The sequence below is a fragment of the Mustela putorius genome, unplaced genomic scaffold, assembly GCF_011764305.1.
Source record: "Mustela putorius furo isolate JIRA1106 unplaced genomic scaffold, ASM1176430v1.1 tig00003863_pilon_pilon_pilon, whole genome shotgun sequence".
NCBI lineage: Eukaryota > Metazoa > Chordata > Mammalia > Carnivora > Mustelidae > Mustela > Mustela putorius.
In genome coordinates, this window is record NW_025422015.1 from 20,307,786 (window position 1) to 20,322,981 (window position 15,196).

The following is a 15,196-nucleotide window of genomic DNA, read 5'->3' on the forward strand; positions in this document are numbered from 1 at the left end:
AGTATCACACAAAGACATACCCCTTCACTCATTCAACATTCCATAAACTATATATTCTATCCCATGCAAAGCCTACAGATTAACCAACTCATCACAAGTCCTGTGAGTTACCCTGACAACAGGTCTCATATCCACCCTTTTAGTTCTTGTTCCCACTTACTCCAGCCTAGTCCAGGGCTCCTCTGTTTTACGTCTGAATCACCACAGTCCTATCCAGACCTTCTTGCTTCAGCATGTATTCCTGTTTTACCAATAGACTTACCTTCCTAAAAGATGATTTTCCTTCCCCTGTGTAGGTACTGCACAGTTTGCACAGTGAAGTGGAAAGGGAGTAAATTATGAGCCAAGAAATTAAGGTCTATTCTTGCTTCTGCTTCAAGCTTAACCCAATTATGGAGCAAGTTCCTTAACCTCTCTGATCTTCAGTTTCCCCTCTATAAACTGAGTACACTTAATCTAAATGATTCCTGGGTTTCCAACCAAATATTCTTTTTTTTTTTTAAAGATTTTATTTATTTATTTGAGAGAGAGACAGTGAGAGAGAGCATGAGTGAGGAGAAAGTCAGAGAGCGAAACAGACTCCCCATGGAGCTGGGAGCCCGATGTGGGACTCGATCCCGGGACTCCGGGATCATGACCTGAGCCGAAGGCAGTCGTCCAACCAACTGAGCCACCCAGGCGTCCCCCAAATATTCTTAATTTTAAATTTAATTTCAAATGACACACCAAAAATATCATTGTAAAAACCGATAGTCAAGACAAGGGTCCTGAAGGAAACAACGATCAGGAGACAAATAACCGCAACATATTGTTGTGCACTGGACCCCACTGCACAAAAGCTGGATGTATTAAGCAAGCCACCAAGCCCACCTGTGTGCCCATATGAGGGCTGTGAACCACCCCAATTTCCACTCATTTCTGTGAATTTAGGTTGGAAGCTATATGGAGGTGGCATTTACCCTACTCTCCCATTCATGTGTGACCCATGGTATGTAAGTTGTTGAGGAAACCAGAGAGAAAATACAATTTCACCTCAGGGAATGTGGTTCTACTACTTTTTTTTTTTTTTAACCAAGAAGCTAGAGTAGTCAGATTTGGGGTATTGATTCTCAATGCAAAAATCCAAAGTTCTTAATGCAAAAATACAGTTGTATAAATACTTACACATGTATATACCTATACATGTGTAGCTTTGCTTATCTATGATATATTAATGTAATACACAATATTCATGATGCTCTATTTGTTCTAAGTTATGTTGAGATTCTATCTGAAGCCCATTTTATGGATGTGTAAGTCCCTCACTCACATTCTCCTCATCATCCATTTCAAATAGGTAAAACGCATGATATAACTTTTGCTTTTAATGAAGGCAGGGTATCAGGGAGCTCATTAAGCCTTTCACCTAAAACAACTCAAAAACAAACAAAAAAGGGGTGCTGGGTGGCTCAGTGGGTTAAGCTTCTGCCTTCAGCTCAGGTCATGATTTCAGGGTCCTGGGATGGAGCCTCTAAGCTCTCTGCTCAGCAGGGAGCCGGCTTCCCCCTCCCCCTCTGCCTGCCTCTCTGCCTACCTGTGATCTCTCTCTCTTTCCCTCTCTGTATCAAATAAATAAATAAATAAATCTTTAAAAACAAACAAAAAAACAAGAAATATGAAACAATGGTTCTCAAGACATTGAACATCATCAGGTGAGGCCTCCAGCTTGTTCTCTAGAGAAAATTTCCAAGCCACGATCAGAGGAACACAGGCAGAACCCAGTGAATGGAGGAGAGACAGCCTAGCTGCGCCAATGTTGCTTCTCACGATGCTTTTAACATCATCCACAGATGGAGTGGAGGACAAAGAGTTTCTGTCCTCAAGAAGCTCAGTCTAGTAGGCATACGGACAAATAGATTTAAAAAATTACAATACGGTTCTCCAAATTCTCTACCATCAGTGCAGGCACATAATCATTGGGGAAAATAGGAGAAGGATTTCCAGCAGCCCTGGAGGAAACAGATCAGAGGAAGGTTCTTTGCAGAGAAAACCAGAACCTATGTACTAAAACCTAAATAAGAGCTAAAGGAAGGAAGGGAGGGTAATCCAAGCAGAGTGGGAACACAGGCAAAAGCCCAAACACGGCAATGAGCATAGAGAGTACAGACATACAAAGAGCTGGGAATGAAGAAGTGGTGCGGAGGTCAGCAGCCTTCAGACCCTGAAGGGCCCTATCCATCTGGCTAAGAAAAGTGGATTAGTTCTGCAGGCAGTGGGGAGCCACCTATGGTTTAAATAGGAAATTACCTAATTTATTTGTTATTTTGTATAAATCATTCTTGCTAACACGTAGAAAGTGGACTGGAGAGGAGAAAACCAGATGTGTGGAAATTATTAAGAGACTCTGATATTTAAGTGACAGATAACAGGTATGAGTTCAAAACTCAGTAGATTCTAAAAAGTCCAGGGAGATGGATTTTTCTAATAAATTATGATTGATTAAGTATGAGAAAAGCATCAAGGATGGATGTCCAGATTTCTGTGACAGGAAAGGCACCATGATTCACTGAGATAGAAAAGGAAGAAATTTTGGAGAAGGATGTGAGTTCAATTTTGGACACAGAGGGATTAAGGTGTCCAAGGGACATGCAAAGAGAGATATCCAGTGTTAACAGAAGTGTGAGGGAGAGGCCTGTGCTGGAGATAACATTGAGGTTCATCCACACTATGGAGTGTCCACAACGTCTGGGTATGGAACATGTTCCCCGTACAATGGTAGGCAGAAAGAAGATAAACATGATAGGATCCTGGAAAGGACTGTTCCTTAAGGGATAGGCATCAAAGGAGAATACAGAAGAGACAACAGAAAAGAAAGAATCAAAAGATGGCAAGAAAGCCAGGAGGGTATGATCCATAGGAGAGTTAAAATAATGCACTGGATTAGCACCAGAAATCGGGGATAACCTCAAAATGGTGGGGAATCCTGAACATATATGGAAAGAATTGGCCTTTGACAAGACAGCAGTTCTTTGTGTTAGAATAACAAGGTAAAAGGCAAAGAAAGATGTAGCCAGATGCAGATTAAGGGAGGAAATAAAAGAAATCCCTTGCCTATAGTTCTAATTTATCCGGGAGGTGCTTGGCAAACTCTTTGCATGTGGGAATATGAAGGGAAGATGGAGTGGAGTCAGTTTAAGGAGAGTGAAGTGAGTTTCAAATAAATATACTACTAGAAATGAGAAAGAGAATTTTAGGTAAAAACTTAAGAGTATTACTATGCAGGATAGAGGGCCTCGTTGAAACCCAAGAATGAATTGGTAGGGTTTTCTAGCATGCTTCTGGGTTGCCCCCAGTATCTGGGGATTTCCTTCTTCCTTCACTAAAAAAAATACGATTTTAGTTGTGTTCATAGCCACCCAGCCATACTCCTGCATTTCACAACCTTTTCACAGGTAGATTTGTACACATGAAGACATTCTCTCTAATAAGAGTGAATTTCAGAGACATGTGTCTTTCTAGTTGGGTTTGTCCTCCTTATCCTTAGCCCTTCTAGCTGCAGGGAAATGGTGCACCCCTCAGCACCGGTCAAGTGGTGAGGGGGAGCAGAAGCCAAACCAGCCCTGGGTCGCCACTGACCTCTGCCCTGTGATGTGAAAGAAGAACATCAATCTTATTTAATCTGGGCACTTCTAGATTTCTTTGTTACTCTGCAGTCTAGCTAATACACACAGTAATTTTGAAAACACTCAGAAGCCTTGGGAGCATAAGCAGAGAGGATAGGCAGTCTTGATTTTGCAAAGGGGTATGATAAAGAGAAAAGGGGATAGGAAATTAAGATCACTAGAAAGTGACTAGTTGAAACGGTGAGCCATGGGACCTACGCCCAAGCCAGCAGGCAAAGAAGATCATTCAGAGGTGACAGACTGTGACAAAAGATTAGGAGACTTAATGAAGTCTCAGGCAACATTAGGGTCACTTAACAGAATGCATGCAGACAGACAGGATCAATGGAGACTAAAATATACAACCACACAAAGAAATAACGATGACTTTTATAAAGAAGTTAAGCAAAAGAAGCGGTACACACATACAGCACATATAATTCCACTAATACAGAATAAAAACCAGGTAACATTAAACTGTAACATTACAAGTCAAAAACCACCCCCAAAAACAAACAAACAAACAAAAAAAAGTATTGTGGCTGGAGAGTGATCACAGTGGGGCTGGTAGAAGCTGGTTATGTTCCCGATCTTCCCTGGGTGCTGATGACGTGGCTGTTTCCAGTTTTGTGAAAATTCAGAAAATAGCACATATAATTTATAATATGTATGCACTTCTGTATGTATACTGTAAAATTACCCAACTGGAGAAATACATACCATTTTTACTTATCCAAATAGCAGAAGTTGTAGTTTTTAAAAAAACACGGTACTTCTCAATGTTCTCAAGAATGTCATTCTCAAGAATGACACACAAGCTCCTATGCCCTCGTACTCTGACTTTAAAATGGCATCAGCTGGGTGGAAAGCTCTCTGGCAAAAGGTTTCAAGAGCTTTAAAATATGCATGACCTTCGACCTAGAGTTCCATTTCTAGAAGTTCATTTTAAGAAAATTAGAAATATGAGAAGACTTATGCATAAATATATTCAATGAATTATTTATAAGAGGGTAAACTTTGAAAGGAACAGAAGTGTCCCCAAAAGGGGAAAATGATTACATAAACTGTTAAATCCTGTGATGTGATAATTATGCAAAAAAATTTTCAATTACATAGTGAAATGTTCATCATGTAAAGTTTTTTAAAAAGCAAAATAGAAGAAGTGAGGATAAAGTATTATTCCAAATATCCATAAAAATATGTACCAAAGTGCAGTTATCTCTGGTAGAATGATTTTGTTTTCTTTTCATAAATTCTGTATATCCTACATTTTCTTTAAAAAGTATGCAATACTTTGTTGATTACAGATAAAAAAAGCATGCTTATGTTGCATTTTTATTTGCTCTTCTCATAGTTTCCTGTTTTTATAGAAACATCAGTAACAACTGTGTTCTGCTCCGTAAGAATTGTCTTAACAGTTTGACTCAGCTTTTTTTACTCATCGTAACTTTCTCTCATAACACCTTGTAGAGAACGGAGTCTGCTCTCTAAAAACACTGAATCCGGGTTGCCTGGCGGCTCAGTTGGTTAGGTGTCTGGCTTGGGCTCAGGTCATGATCTCAGGGTCCTGGGATCAAAACCCAAGCTGGGCTCCCTGTTCAATGGGGCATCTGCTTCTCCCTATCCTTCCACCCTTCCCTGCTTATGCTCTCTCTCTCATGCTCTCTCTCTCTCAAATAAATAAAATCTTGAAAAATAAAATAAATATTTTAATATTTAATAAATAAATAAATAATAATTTTATAGAATAAAAATTTTTTATAAAATAAATAAAAAATAAAAATACTGAATCGAACATTGAGCCCTCATCTGTTATTTTTATTTCTATAATTGTACTATACAATTAAGTAAACAGCATGCAATATTAGCCTTTTCGCTGCTTATATTCGGAAGTAAACATACTTCCAGCTGCACCGCTGATGGCTGAGCCACACATTGCACTTTGTCTTCTGATTAGGCTCAGAAGGGGCTGAAGGTCCAGGCACGGTGGGGTTGGGTCTGGAGAGGCAAAAGACAGGGCTGAGGGGTTCAACCCCAGTTCCAAGGCTCCAAGTAGAGAACCGAGACTTTGATCTTCTTCCAAGTCCCTTCCCCTTCCCCCATGACTCAAGGTTGAAGGAGGTAAAATCCAACAAAGCCAAGGGTGAATCAACACCTGGGGGTAATCATTTAACTGGCCCACTGGGGAACCTGAGCCCCGTTTGAAGTGGACTGCAGGGAGCCCACAGGAGGGGAGGAAAACCAGGTCAACAGGAGGGACTTTGAGCTGCTTAAGAGAGTAGGGAGCCTTCAAGAGGAAAAGGAAGGCTCATGATTGATAGAAGGAATTACAAGCTTAGTTCGACAAAAAAATACAGAGAATTTTTTCTAGAAGGAGCTCCCTCATAGTCAAATTATAATCACTACCTTTGGAAGAAATTGCTAATTTTTATGGTAAGTGGTCATTTTTTGAAAAATTGTGACCAGAATACTAATTATCCAATGTCCTTAATTAAGCTGGATTTATACACTGACTTAAATAATACTTTCTCAAAATGTCTATTCTCTCTCACCTAGTCTTCACACACTGATGTTCACTATAAAAGTTTAAATCCCACTTGGAGCAAAAGCAGCACATAATTTATATTTAAGAAACACCAGTAACACAATCTTATCTTTTAGAAATATCTTTTGCATGAGCATTTTACTCATATCACATTTGACAGGAAGTGTTCTAGGATGTTAATTTCTCTGTTCACGTATGCAACTTCTAGTATATGCCACTATCATCTCACTAAACTAATGAAATAGATTTAATCAACAAATATAGCACATAGGACACTAAGGTCATGGTCTGGTTTTGCAAATGTTAGTGAATCTGCCATGTTAAACTTTTAATAGATAGGCATCAGTTGTAGTTGTGTTTGCAGTGTCTCAAAAGCTTCATAGTTCTCTCTCTTTTTTTTTTTAAGTCCATTAAGATGACCTCAGAAGAACTGAATATAAATTTTAATGCTTTAATTTTGGTGGAGAGCAGTAGATGCTTCCACATTATCTTGCCAATCCAACCTCAGATGTCTTTTGTCCATCAGGCCACAGGCCTTTCCCATGTAACATGGCAGCTACAGACCCAGGACCCAAGGACCACAGACAGACTCACCTACTTCATTTTCACTTATAATAAAATCCAGATTGGATCAGGGGTTGTGTAAGATCAAAGTCTAGTTAGTGGAAGGTGAACTCTTTTTTCACGACTTAAAAAGGAACCGAAGTTACTCTCCACTAGAAATGACCACGCATCTCCCTGAGCCCCATCAAAAATTTTAAAAATAGCATTAAACCACTTGACACTTAAAGCTGAATTTAACCCATACAAGCAAGAACATACTCCAGTCCTAAGAATACCATGGATAGACTGAGTGCCAGGTATGTGCCAGATACTATCCCTAGCACCTTTGGGAAGTAAACTCTTTTAACCTTCACAGAAACCTATGAAGTAGGCACTGTCCCGATCACCTCACGCTTGGGTGGAGAAATGGAGGCACTAAGAGGTTAAAAAAAGTTATCAGAGGCCTCGCTGCCAGCCAGTGGTAAATCCGGGTTTCAAATTGAGTTGTTTCAAATTAAGTCAATCGGGCTCCAGAATTTATGTTTTCTACTATTATACTTGAAACTCAATTGTCCTCAGAACAACTTTTTATAAAATTTTTCTCTTGCTGAGATTCATTCAATCTAGATTCTAGAAACCAAAGATTTTTTTTTTCCTTTTCACCTCTACACCAATCATTCAGGAGGACAAGACTATGCAGACAGTCCATCTGTAATGTAACCACATAAAAGACTTCCTGGCAAATTTGAGCCCATTAACAAAAGTGCACAGGGGATCTGCCCAGGAGCCAGATGCTGCCCTCCCTCAGGGCAGGAGTACCTTTCCTGAGCTTGTCACCCAGAACTTGAGGTGGGCACTCACTGAGAAAAAACAGAAAAGGGATGGTCGTGTTGCACACATAAAACATACGACACACTTAGTAAGAAGCATGGGATGTTTCGTATATAACAAAATATTCTTTTAGCAAAACCCAAACAGTGGCACCAACAATAAAAGAAACCCTCTACAGGTATGCATTATAGTTCTGGGAGAGTTTGCATACTAAAGCGTGTCCTAATCCCCTTTCCAGGTATAGTTCTTATTATAGGTCAGTGTTTTCTTCCCCTCTACTTCAAATCCTCCAAAGAATGCTAGAGAAAATCAGACAACCCAAACAAGCAGCTTTTGAGTTCTGGCACTCTACCATTTGGAACTGCATGATAGATAGTGGTCTAGGAATTTAAGAAATATGAGTTTGGTTTCAATAAGAAATACCTTTACAAGGAAGCTGAAAAATGGAAAACAGCAGCAGTGTTTTTCTTTTTTTATTTTTTTTCCTCCACCAGAAAATCAGTAACAAACATAGGAGCCCTAAATTGAATTTGAATCTACATAGAGTTCACTATTTGATTTACAAATTCCTACTAGGCTCAACTTAATTGAATTCAGGAGACTAAAATCACTGGAGCTGAGAAGATTTATTATTGCATTTTATCCATGGCACAGGGGGTCCTGGGATTACTGGAGTCAGGGGAGCTGGCACCCAGTGAGCTGCTTCTGTTAAGCCTGCTGTAATGTGACGCCATGGGGGTGGGGTACGGGGGGGGGGGGGGCGCGGGGGAGCAGGCTTGGAGAGCAGGAAGGGAGAGAACAAGAACAAAAGTCCTGGTGATGTGGGAGAGTCTGGGCTTGGAGGGGATCACTATTTTCCCACCCCCACAGTCCCCCATTCAACATCTAGTCCAATCTTCTCTTAAGTCTAAGAAATGCAAACTCCCAACAAGACTAAAAATACAGAATGATCTAAATAAAGCTCTTGAGATGAATACCTTTCCTGCAATTAAAAAAATGCCTAGATGCTGTTATTTAACAGTGTACTTTGATAAAACCCTTGGATAACCTGTGGTTGATAGCACTGAGTAATCACATGAACACTTAAGTGTTTTAATTAATCCCTTCCCTAACAACAACAACAACAACAAAATGTGACAGCAAAGGTTATTTTCCCTTTCTTTCTAAATTCAAAGCTACAGTGTGTATGTATGTATATGTGTGTATATATATATATATGTATACACACTGATATATATATATATCACACTGATATATATATATATATATATATCAACAGCTGTATGCAAAATCTACTAAAGAGAAACACAGATACGATACATCCAAAAGTTGGAAGTCCAATAAGTGATTTATCTTCCAACTTCTGGAAAAACCAATGCTCTTAGATATGTTATTTCTCTAATCAGCTTTTCTCTGTCATTATAAAGAAGCTTATTTATGTTCTGCATTTCTTCCTAACTTATTCTGTTCAGATAATTATGAGGAGGAGTGACATGAATAAATTTCACTTTAATTTTGGCCAGAAACATTCTAGAATTAGAAAGTCATAGTTTTGTACACTTGGAAATTATATAGTTTGTTAAAGTATTAAAAACACGTTTATACAGCTTGTTAACAGCTTTCAACTTGAACTTATTTGAGGGCTATGCACTTTGACGGATAATGGCAAAGCAAACATGCCCACACATATTGGCATTTAGTCGAGGACAACATTGGATTCTGAAGGCCAAGGCACTGAACATCCTGAAATCTTAGGACATTGTTAATGAAGAGAATTCAGAAAATATACACTGTTTCAAAGGCTTTCCAAAGTAAAATATTCCTTCCCAATCTTAGCTTCCCTGCTGTTTTCACAGATAATAGAGTAGGAGTCCCCCACAAGCAAGGTCATATTCATGCCACTGCCCAGGAGGTTCTGTCTACGTGAAACTCTCCTAAGGCACAGCTAGAAGTCATGTCTTCCAAGCCCTGACTTCGCTCACTTTCCCTCTCCCACCAACCAGCAGTCATTTCTTTATGTCATAAAGAAATGTAGTCTATCACTACTCACCGATGTGTCTTATCTCTCCTATTATTTTGCAAACCTGTTTAAGGTAAGAACTACATCTAATAGGTTTTTTTTTAATAATTTTGTATTACTTTTTTTTTTAAGATTTTATTTATTTATTTGACAGAGAGAGATTACAAGTAGGCAGATAGACGGGCAGAGAGAGAGGAGGAAGCAGGCTCCCTGCTGAGAAGAGAGCCTGTGCGGGGCTTGATCCCAGAATCCTAGATCATGACCTGAGTCAAAGGCAGGGGCTTAACCCACTAAGCCACCCAGGTGCCCCCATCTAATAGTTTTTAATACCTTCCAATACCTAGGACAGAGCTTGACCCACACTTAAGTGCTGAATAACCACCTGTTAAATTAATGAATGGGAATATTAATGAAGTTTGACAATCTACATTCTATAGACAAGGTAATACCTGATATAGATAGCAACTTGGGTTTTCCTTCAGTCTTTCCTCTAGATCTGTGTTGTCTGGATACAGTAAATACTAGCTACATGTGGCTGTTTAAATATAAATCAACTGAAATTAAAAACTCACTCACTCGCACTAGCCACATTTCAAGCACTCAACAGCCATATGTAACTAGTAGCTATTACGGTGGACAGCACAGATTATAGAACATTTCCATCACAGACAGTTATAGCACTACTCTACAGAGAAATCAAAGCGATCCTATTAAAAACAAAGTCCAATTGTTCATCCTCAGATCCCACCTGTCCCCACATATTCCTGTTCTTCTTTTCTTGCTCTTTTTCCATATTACCCACTACCACATAATATACTCTTATTTTATATATTAATCTGGCTTATTGTTTGCCTCCCTCTACTAGAATGTAAGCCCCAATAGGGAAACTTGAGTCTGTTTTGTACCCTGCCATACCTTCATCTAAAGTAGTGCCTGGCATATTATTTGCATTCAATAAATATTTGTTGAATTAATTTGTTGAATTGATGAAGAGTATTTATAATCTATAGATGGGTAGAATATAAAATATTGAGGATGATTTTTTATGATTCTTGTGCAAATCAGAAGAATAAATTTAAAAAGTTACTAGACAACCTTAAGGTTTTCAGCTCAATGGTGCTTTCTGCCATCAAGATACGCTTCATATTCAGTTAGAAACATTGAGACTGTCGGAAGTATATTTCATTCTGATTTTTATTGCAGAAGAGAGATGCTGCAAAATGATGCTGATCCATTCACTCATTCTCATATTCGCTAGATATTTCACGACACCCACACTTCCATATGCCAGCACATGGCTAAGATCCTTTGGAACACAGATACGAAAACACAGTCCCTACCAACTGAAGGCCAGTTAGGGTGGCAGGGAGTCAGACAATATTCTAGCACAGTGTGTTATGTCCATGGCAGTGGTGTGCTTGGGGAACAAAGGAACAGATAGGAAAGGCACCTCGAATCTATGACCCCAGGAAATGACTTTCTGGAACTGGGTTTCACAAGGCAAGAGTTATCCACAAGAAGGACCAAGGAAGTATGTTTAAACAGAAATAATAGCATAACTAAAGGTAACTAAACATGGTGAGCAGGTACTGTCAGAGGGAAGTTTTAAAATAGAATGTAATAATAGATGTTGAATCAAGTGAATAGGACATCCAGGTTTCCCATTTCTCTGACCTCACACGAAGAGCCAAGGGGACTAGAGGCTGGATATAAGCAAACCACTTCGTGGCGGCTGATGAAGCAGGGCCACCTATAAGCCGAAAGTACATTCCAAAACTCAGTTAAAATGCCTTCTATTACTTATAGGTTCATATTTGCTAATTAAGTGCACAGCAGATGATTAGTCTCAAATTTATATTAGGAAAAGCCTTTAATATTCAAGACAACAACCAGACTTGCTCTCATCACTAGACCTTAGAAACTGGAAATAGAGAGGATTTGTTTTATTTAGTGTGACTGCATGTATTTATTTTATCTAAAGGTTCTATAATGTATTATATTTCCAATATGAAAGAACACAGTTATGAATGTTTTAAGAAAATACTGAACTAAGAACTGCTACTGTGAAACCTATCGAGAGTGTGGACTGTCTTTTCAGGAAAAGCACAGTGACTGGGACCAACACAGGTCTTCATGTGTCACTGGCTAAATGGAGGTGAATGAATTAATGGAATAAAGTCGTTCATCGCTTCAGTAAGTAGGGATGTTAACTGCTCTCTCCTTGTCACTAAATAGCATTGGGATTAGAAAAGAGACCGTGTGCTTTAGGTTTCCCATCTACTCTATCGTTTTCTGGCAACCCTCACTTTGAATCTGAAAAACTAAAGAAAGAAAGTGGTCCAAAGGGAGAGTTCAAGTTCCCAGGATACTTTTATTGGACATAAAGGAAAGGAAAAGATGTCTTCCAGATCTGAGGTATGCGTTTGTGGAAGCAGCCTCCTTTCTTTATAAAACACAGACTAAAATTTGAAGGTGCATAAAGGAAACTATAATCACTCAGATTTGAATAGATTATTTTAAGGAGATAAACTCAATCATGAAAAATACATATGGAAAGGAAAATCCTTGAAATTAAAAAGTAGTCTTTCTTAAACACTTTCATCAAACTGTCATTTTTGTATGGAACTAACATTGTACAATAACTATACATACTCTCCTTGACAAATATACCAGGGGGTGCCTGGGTGGCACAGTCAGTTAAGTGTCTGACTCTTGCTTTCAGCTCAGGGCAGGATCTCAGGGTTGTGAGATCGAGCCCTGCGTCTGGGCTCATATTTAGCACAAAGTGCTTGACTCATTCTCTCTGCCCCTCTACCTCTCCCTCCAGCACTCTCTTTTTCTCACTGAAATAAATGAATCTTCAGGAAAAAAACAAACAAAACAAACAAACAAATAAAAAAACGAACAAAGTCTTATTTTTTTTCCCCTTTCAGCTAAAGAGGGCATTTGGCGGGAAAGTGAACTAGGACTTATTTTATAGGACTTTGCCCTCTGAGACTCCAATACTTGGGCAGGTCTTTTCAGAGTTAAACAAAGCTTGTGGAAAATTATCACTAAAGTAAGGCAGCTACAACATAGTTTTCATTCTCTCTCAGATCAATTTCTGTCTTTCTGTAAAAACAAAGGAAGAGGGTTAGAAAGGACATTTTTTGGTCCTTTTCTGTTTTGTGATCCCAGACTCCTGTTTATTTTCAGGTGCGCTACAACCACAACAATTCTTATTTAGCCTAACACATTTTTACTCAGTTTTGCTACTTGGCCTATATAATATTAATGCTTCCTATTATATAGACACATAAGCACAGAAATAACAAATAGCAAACAGTAAATAATAGCAACAGAAATTTTAAAAATAGCATGTAGTGCCATTCTAAGTGCTTTCGTTCCACAAAGGTAAGCCCTGCCACAACTGGGGACAGCAGACACAGTCAGGATCCCCAGGACAGAAGTGCCAAAACAGAGACACCAGAAGGTTAAGAGAAGGGCACAGGTTGTGGAGCAGAGGCCACGATCTTTGTCTGTCTCCAGAGCCCAGGTGCTTCCCCACAGCACAGTGCCATTTCTTAAGCACCCAGTCAAAGGTATTTATGTGTAATAATCTTTTCACAATGAATAGAGGTATCAAATAATTAACAGTTCTACAACCCCATCTCCTCCCTAATTCTATTGACCCTGTCACTTGCTACTGTTCCTCTTATCTCTTTATAACCATGACATTTTATTATATTTTCAATATAGTATATATTATCCTTGCTTTGAATTCAAACATAATCCTAATTATTATTGACTGAGTTAGTATATAAAGACTGTACTTAGTGATGGCTCATAATTTTTATATAAGAAATTATGATGGCGCAACATCTCCCGCTAGGCACGCCTTGATGATGACATCTTTATATTGCACTGCTCCCTGAACCATGACAGCAAAGAGGCAAGCATCTGATTCCTAATTATGGTTAAATATTCCCATAGCGCTTCATCAAAATGAATTTGCAAAGGGAAAAAATGGACTAGGCCATTTCAGTACACATTTCGACATTTGTGCTGATAAGTAATAGTGTGAATTTAAGCTTCCAGATCCTTAAGTAGATTCTCACTTTGGAATGTTTTTATAAGACTGTGTTATTTCATGAATGCTACCTTTTTAGAAATCTGAAGGGAATAAAAAGGGCAAGTGTTCTATTCAGAGAGCTAATTACTAACTAATAAGTAATTAATTTAATAATGATAAGACAACCTAAGAAGAGCTTGCCAATCAACAGTTTAACTGATGCACCAAAGTACTTTTGCCTAATAAGGTATTCTGGAGAAGTATTAAGAACTATCATTGGATATCCTTCTGTGTCCTTATGCGGTCTGAGGAAGGTGTGCATATTAGGTCCGCAGATAGACAATAGTGTGAACGAGATCTGTGTGTGTGCATGTACATGCCCATATGCAAATCCCCTCTCCCGAGAATATACTCCCCCTCCCAAAAATATGAATAATTTTGAAAAAAAAAAGTTTTCAGCTAAAATTTTGCAAAAAAGTATAAATGAATATCTTCTCATAGCCAGTGGAGATGGCTCGTCACAATGTGACAGCCAGCGAGCTCTGGATCTTCTCTCTGCTTCCTGTACGGCCCCGTGATTACTCCTTTAAGGTCAGCAAGAGCAGTACAGTCCTTGCTGTTCCCACCCCCCACACATACCCTGGCACTGTGGCTGCTTGTGTCTGCTAAAATATCAGGTTTCTTTTATGAGAGATGCTGGAACAGACTCTCCAACCAAGCTGCTTATTCCTAGGAAGACTGAACCCTGGATTCTGCCACATTTCAATCTGGTCAGGTCATAAGTCCCCAGGGTCAGTTGTGGACACTGGGAAGATAATAGCCACCTCCCACGGAATGTTTTCTATGGTGTCAAACACTGAACATAATATCATCTAATTTAGTCTTCATGACAACACAAGAGGAAGGCACCAGTTCTCTAGGGTAAGAGAGGATATGAAACCTAGAGGTTGATAAGTAAGGGAATGATATTTGAACTCAGGTCTTTTTGTGTCTAGAGTCTGTTGACTATTTGATAGTATTGCCTAAGAAGAGAGTGTTAGAATTAGAACAAAGCAGGAGAACTTGTGCCATATCCCTCAGTTGAATTCCAAAACCAAACCTGACCACATGAACCACTGCAAGTTTTTTATTTTGGTTCTTACACAAGATTAGAAGGGATTAGAATGTATGCCTGCTAAATAAGAAAAAGTCTACAATTTAACATAAAAGGGGCAGAGGCAAACAGAAGTGGGTTTGAACCCAAATCACAATTTAGAACATCTCCAAAGCATTTTTAAAATAACACTGTTGAAAGGTAAGGTAACAAACAGTACTTTGTACACTGTACTACTATCCGTGACTCAACTGTGATCCAGCTTTCAACATGACGTCCGGGGCACAAACTATTTTCAGGGATTTTGCTAAATTCAAATCCTTATATTAGCAGAGACCGTTTATGCAAGCGGGCTTGTGCGCAGGTGTCCAGCCAGTGTCTGGATCGGTTTATATTTCAGTAATGATGTTTTATACATAATATGGATTAAACATGTTTCACTGTTACAGGAAACTTGCAAATAGAGAATATA

General features: G+C 38.9%; 1 protein-coding gene across 4 annotated transcripts in view; it reads right to left on the reverse strand.

The window, feature by feature from the left end:
• EYA4 (EYA transcriptional coactivator and phosphatase 4) overlaps positions 1 to 15,196 on the reverse strand; it is a 273,929-nt gene that overhangs the window by 100,040 nt on the left and 158,693 nt on the right. The gene's annotated exons all lie outside the window — the stretch shown is intronic.